This window comes from Culex pipiens, chromosome 3, assembly GCF_016801865.2.
Source record: "Culex pipiens pallens isolate TS chromosome 3, TS_CPP_V2, whole genome shotgun sequence".
NCBI classification, from domain to species: domain Eukaryota; kingdom Metazoa; phylum Arthropoda; class Insecta; order Diptera; family Culicidae; genus Culex; species Culex pipiens.
This window is the reverse complement of record NC_068939.1, coordinates 74,687,693-74,694,694: the sequence shown is the minus strand read 5'-3', so window position 1 is coordinate 74,694,694 and position 7,002 is coordinate 74,687,693.

Genomic DNA, 7,002 nt, shown 5'->3' with positions numbered 1-7,002 from the left:
AACATAACCTCACTTCCCGTCATCCCCGTTCGATGAACCATCAAACGTGCGTTTGAACAACGCCCAGCTGTCACGCTGACACGATCAGCTGATAGTGTCACCAATCTGTTTACACTTTTCTACCAAAGCCGAGGACTGGCGGCTGCCAGAAAGGTGACGACGGATATTTTGACGTGTGACCTAGATTCGGCTTTATTAGCTTTGTTGTCTGTTTGTCTTTGATAGACGTGGCATGGCATGGTGGCGGTTGGTCGAACGGCCGTAATGAGCCCCGAACTTTATCGTGATGGGGGCGAAGCAAACCATTGGAAACGATTTAGCTCACTTTTATTAAAAAAGAATTTATTAAATCATAAATTTTAATGTAATTGGAACAACATAACGTTAGTCTTATTTAAAAGTATCAGACAGACAGGGTCTCGTTGATAAAATATAATGTTTAAGTGAATAATAAAAAAACATTCTAAAACTCTCATGAGCTCAGCTTGCTCTCGTTCAGAGCTTGATTTCACAACAACATTCCAAGAAGTCACATCCTTGCACTAACTCACCTATAGAGAGGCGAAACGCGTGCAGAGTTCATGGTGCAGAACCAGCAAATCGAGACTAAGATGTGTGTGTGTGTGTGTGTGTGTCCTAACAAGATCTGGTTCTAGTGCCCGAGAAGACGAAAACATTTGCATAATTGAAAATTCCTTTCGTCAAAACACCACAAAAGCGTTTCGAAAGCGATACGCTACTTGTAGTGTGTTTGCAACGGTCGTACGAGACCAGGGAGATCCTCTGCTGAAATGCAACGCCGAGCCGAGGATGCGTCTTTCTACACCCAAGATGCAGTGCATAAAAGTGGTGTCACCAACCCAGCTGAGTACATATAGGTAGAATGTGTGTCAGTTTCGAATTTGCCGTTGGTTTATGCTAATTTCATGCAATGTTTTGTATGAAAATTTGTTTTCTTATCGTTCTCGTAGGAAAGTTGAAATGAGATTGTTTGATTTGAATAATATTGAAGTCTAATTTTAAGATAATGTTAAACCATGAAAGTTGGTTGTGTTGCACGGAAACAACTGTTGGTAATTTTATTTAGTTACGTATTTCAATTACGAAAATTGTGGTACCCTAACATGTATAGGTTATCGCTGAAATTTTCGAGCTATCGCAGTTTAAGTGAAAAAACATGTTTTTTTTGCCGATTTCGTCAATTTCCAGTTCTTGCGCGTGGATTTTGTTTTCAAAAACTAACTTAATCCACCTGTGTGGTTGATGCCTTCCTCATTTTTTACCAACAATGGGTAATATGAGTGGTTTGGACACATATTTCAGTTTTTTTTTAGGTCCAGAAAAATAAGTACACAGATATAACTTAAGTTGTCATAACTCGAGACAGGGTTGCCAGATTTTCTATTATGTGGACTCGTTGTAAAGGTCTCTTGATTACCTAACCAACGATGGGTCGGATGATGGTTCCGGACATCGTTTACATACATTTAAGTGAGATCCGGCTTCAAAAAAGTACATAAATATCACTTAAGAGGCAGTATTTGTAAATTCTGCTCGGTTTGTTCTAGAGGTCGTATCGAGGTGCTCCGATTTGGATGAAACTTTCAGCGTTTGTTTGTCCATACATGAGATGAACTCATGCCAAATATGAGCCCTCTACGACAAAGGGAAGTGGGGTAAAACGGGCTTCGAAGTTTGAGGTCCAAAAACCTAAAAAATCTTAAAATTGCTCGCATTTCCGCAAAACTTCATCAATTCCAACTTTCGTAGATGTATTTGAAAGGTCTTTCGAAGCACTTCAAAATGGACCATAGACATTCAGGATCGGTTTGAATTTTTCTCATAGCTTTTGCAAATTACTGTTAAAAATTGATTTTTTTAAAACCTTAATATCTTTTTGCAACAGCCTCCAACACCCATACTTCCATAGGTCAAAAGATAGGTAATTTCATGGACTATAAGCCTACGGTATTAACTTTTTGGCCAATCGCAGTTTTTCTCATAGTTTTTCGATTTTTCAACAACAAACATTTTACAACGTTAGTTTTTGCCCTGTAGGCCTCCATAGCGGCACTTTTTGGTCTCAATTTTGTCATATTTGGAATCCTCGGAAAATTTCACGTTAGTTAGAAGTATTGGAGTTGTAAATTTGATTGGAAAAATTGCCATTTAGAATGAATTAAAATATTTTTTAAGAATTTGTTGGATTGGGGGTGAAACAGGTTTTCGCCTACTTGATACAGCATTTGACGTTTTGGTCATAGGGTTAATAAGATCTTTTTCTTTTTTCAAAAATGTTTTATTTAATTATTTTTTTAAAGAAATATTACAACTCCAATACTTCTAACTTACGTGAAATTGTCCGAGGATTCCGAATATGACAAAATTGAGACCAAAAAGTGCCGTCTTCTCGGTCTACAGGGCAAAAACTAACGTTGTAAAATGTTTGTTCTAGAAAAACCGTAAAACTATGAGAAAAACTGCGATTGGCCAAAAAGTTAGTACCGTAGGCTTATAGTCCATGAAATTCCCTAACTTTTGACCTATGGGAGTATGGGTGTTGGAGGCTGTTGGGAAAAGTTATTAAGGATTTAAAAAAATCCATTTTTAACAGTAATTTGCAAAAGCTATGAGAAAAAGTAAAACCAATCCTTGATGTCTATAGCACATTTTGAAGGGCTTCAAAAGACCATTCGAATGCATCTAAGAGAGTTGGAATTGATGAAGTTTTACGGAAATGCGAGCAATTTTAAGATTTTTCATGTTTTTCGGACCTCAAACTTCAATGCCCGTTTTACCCCACTTCCCTTTGTCGTAGAGGGCTCATATTTGGCATGAGTTCATCTCATGTATAGACAAACAAACCCTGAAAGTTTCATCCAAATCGGAGCACCTCGATACGACCTCTAGAACAAACCGAGCAGAATCTACAAATACTGCCTCTTAAGTTGTCATAACTCGAGACAGGGTTGCCAGATTTTCTATTATGTGGATTCGTTGGAAAGGTCTCTTGATTACCTAATCAACGATGGGTCGGATGATGGTTCCGGACATCGTTTACATACATTTAAGTGAGATCCGGCTTCAAAAAAGTACATAAATATCACTTAAGTGGTCATAACTCGAGACAGGGTTGCCAGATCTTCAATGTTGTGGACTCGTTAGAAAGGTCTCTTGATTATCTAATCAACGATGGGTCGGATGATGGATCCGGACATCGTTTACATGCAGTTAAGTGAGACCCGGCTTCGAAAAAGTACATAAATATCACTTAAGTGGTCATAACTCGAGACAGGGTTGCCAGATCTTCAATGTTGTGGACTCGTTGGAAAGGTCTCTCGATTACCTAACCAACGATGGGTCGGATGATGGATCCGGACATCGTTTACATGCATATAATTGAGATCCGGATATATGTGAAAACACATTTTTATACATAACTTTTGAACTACTTATCGAAACTTCAAACAATTCAATAGCGATGTATGGGACCCTAAACCAAGTCGAATGCAACTGGTTCGATCAAAATCGGTTCAGCCAGTGCTGAGAAAACTTGGCAAGATTTTTGAACACATACATACACACACACACACACACACACACACATACATACACACACACAGACATTTGTTCAGTTTTCGATTCTGAGTCGATATGTATATATGAAGGTGGGTCTTCGAGCTTTTAATAAAAAGTTCATTTTTAGAGCAGGATTATAGCCTTACCTCAGTGAGGAAGGCAAAAATCATATTTCTGAATCCTGTTAATGAACCTCACCCAATTTTGCCTTCCTCACTAGGTAAGGCTATAATCCTGCTCGAAAAATGAACTTTTGAAATACAGCTCGTAGACCTATATTCATGTATACCTATCGACTCAGAATCGAAAACTGAACAAATGTCTGTGTGTGTGTATGTGTGTGTGTGTGTGTATGTATGTATGTGTTGAAAATTCTTGCCAAGTTTTCTCAGCACTGGCTGGACCGATTTTGATCAAACCGGTTGCATTCGACTTGGTTTAGGGTCCCATACATCGCTATTGAATTGTTTGAAGTTTCGATAAGTAGTTCAAAAGTTATATATAAAAATGTGTTTTCACATTTATCCGGATCTCACTTATATGCATTAAAACTATGTCCGGATCCATCATCCAACCCATCGTTGGTTAGGTAATCAAAAGACCTTTCCAACGAGTCCAAAACATTGAAGATCTGGCAACCCTGTCTCGAGATATGTCTTCTTATGTGATATTGATGCACTTTTTTGAAGCCGGATCTCACTCATATGCATGAAAACTATGTCCGGATCCATCATCCAACCCATCGTTGGTTAGGTAATCAAAAGACCTTTCCAACGAGTCCATAACATTGAAGATCTGGCAACCCTGTCTCGAGTTACGACCACTTAAGGGATATTTATGTACTTTTTTGAAGCCGAATCTCACTTAAATGTATGTAAACGAAGTCCGGATCTATCATCCGACCCATCGTTGGTTAGGTTATCGAAAAACCTTTCCAACAAGTCCAAAACATTGAAAATCTGGCAACCCTGTCTCGAAGTGATATTAATGCTCTTTTTGGAAGCCGGATCCCACTTAAATGCATGTAAACTATGTCCGGATCCATCATCCAACCCATCGTTGGTTAGGTAATCAAAAGACCTTTCCAACGAGTCCAAAACATTGAAGATCTGGCAACCCTGTCTCGAGATATGGCCACTTAAGTGATATTAATGCTCTTTTTGGAAGCCGGATCTCACTTAAATGTATGTAAACTATGTCCGGATCCACCATCCGACCCATCGTTGGTTAGGTAATCGAAAAACCTTTCCAACGAGTCCAAAACATTGAAGATCTGGCAACCCTGTCTCGAGATATGTCCTCTTATGTGATATTGATGCACTTTTTTGAAGCCGGATCTCACTCATATGCATGAAAACTATGTCCGGATCCATCATCCAACCCATCGTTGGTTAGGTAATCAAAAGACCTTTCCAACGAGTCCATAACATTGAAGATCTGGCAACCCTGTCTCGAGTTACGACCACTTAAGGGATATTTATGTACTTTTTTGAAGCCGAATCTCACTTAAATGTATGTAAACGAAGTCCGGATCTATCATCCGACCCATCGTTGGTTAGGTAATCGAAAAACCTTTCCAACGAGTCCAAAACATTGAAGATCTGGCAACCCTGTCTGGAGATATGTCCTCTTAAGTGATATTGATGCACTTTTTTGAAGCCGGATCTCACTCATATGCATGAAAACTATGTCCGGATCCATCATCCAACCCATCGTTGGTTAGGTAATCAAAAGACCTTTCCAACGAGTCCAAAACATTGAAGATCTGCACAGCACTGGCTGGACCGATTTTGATCAAACCGGTTGCATTCGACTTGGTTTAGGGTCCCATACATCGCTATTGAATTGTTTGAAGTTTCGATAAGTAGTTCAAAAGTTATATATAAAAATGTGTTTTCACATTTATCCGGATCTCACTTATATGCATTAAAACTATGTCCGGATCCATCATCCAACCCATCGTTGGTTAGGTAATCAAAAGACCTTTCCAACGAGTCCAAAACATTGAAGATCTGGCAACCCTGTCTCGAGATATGTCTTCTTATGTGATATTGATGCACTTTTTTGAAGCCGGATCTCACTCATATGCATGAAAACCAACCCATCGTTGGTTAGGTAATCAAAAGACCTTTCCAACGAGTCCATAACATTGAAGATCTGGCAACCCTGTCTCGAGTTACGACCACTTAAGGGATATTTATGTACTTTTTTGAAGCCGAATCTCACTTAAATGTATGTAAACGAAGTCCGGATCTATCATCCGACCCATCGTTGGTTAGGTAATCGAAAAACCTTTCCAACGAGTCCAAAACATTGAAGATCTGGCAACCCTGTCTCGAGATATGTCCTCTTAAGTGATATTAATGCTCTTTTTGGAAGCCGGATCCCACTTAAATGCATGTAAACTATGTCCGGATCCATCATCCAACCCATCGTTGGTTAGGTAATCAAAAGACCTTTCCAACGAGTCCAAAACATTGAAGATCTGGCAACCCTGTCTCGAGATATGGCCACTTAAGTGATATTAATGCTCTTTTTGGAAGCCGGATCTCACTTAAATGTATGTAAACTATGTCCGGATCCACCATCCGACCCATCGTTGGTTAGGTAATCGAAAAACCTTTCCAACGAGTCCAAAACATTGAAGATCTGGCAACCCTGTCTCGAGATATGTCCTCTTATGTGATATTGATGCACTTTTTTGAAGCCGGATCTCACTCATATGCATGAAAACTATGTCCGGATCCATCATCCAACCCATCGTTGGTTAGGTAATCAAAAGACCTTTCCAACGAGTCCAAAACATTGAAGATCTGGCAACCCTGTCTCGAGTTACGACCACTTAAGGGATATTTATGTACTTTTTTGAAGCCGAATCTCACTTAAATGTATGTAAACGAAGTCCGGATCTATCATCCGACCCATCGTTGGTTAGGTAATCGAAAAACCTTTCCAATGAGTCCAAAAGATCTGGTAACCTTGTCTGGGATATGATTACTTAAGTTATATGTGTGTACGTTTTTTTCTGGATTCAAAATAATAGCTGAAATATGTGTCCAAACCACTCATATTACTCATTGTTGGTAAAAAGTGAGGAAGGCATCAACCACATTGGTGGATTAAGTTAGTTTTTGATATACTATGTGAAATTGTCTGAGGAATCCGTTAAAAATATTTTCAGATATAGGCTTCATAAGACTTTTTCAAATGCTAGGCTAGATTTTTGAAACTCCCTATTATTTTTTTCTTGGAAGTTAAACTTATCATCTTTCATTTGCGCTCAAGACAGCTTAAATCGGTTAAAATGGAGCGAAGTAATGATTTTTTGAAAATAGACCACGGTCCCGACAGTGTGGTACAAACCTGGATAGTAAATAACCTTACGACTGAAAAATCAAGTCTGTCATATAAAAATTGCCAAAA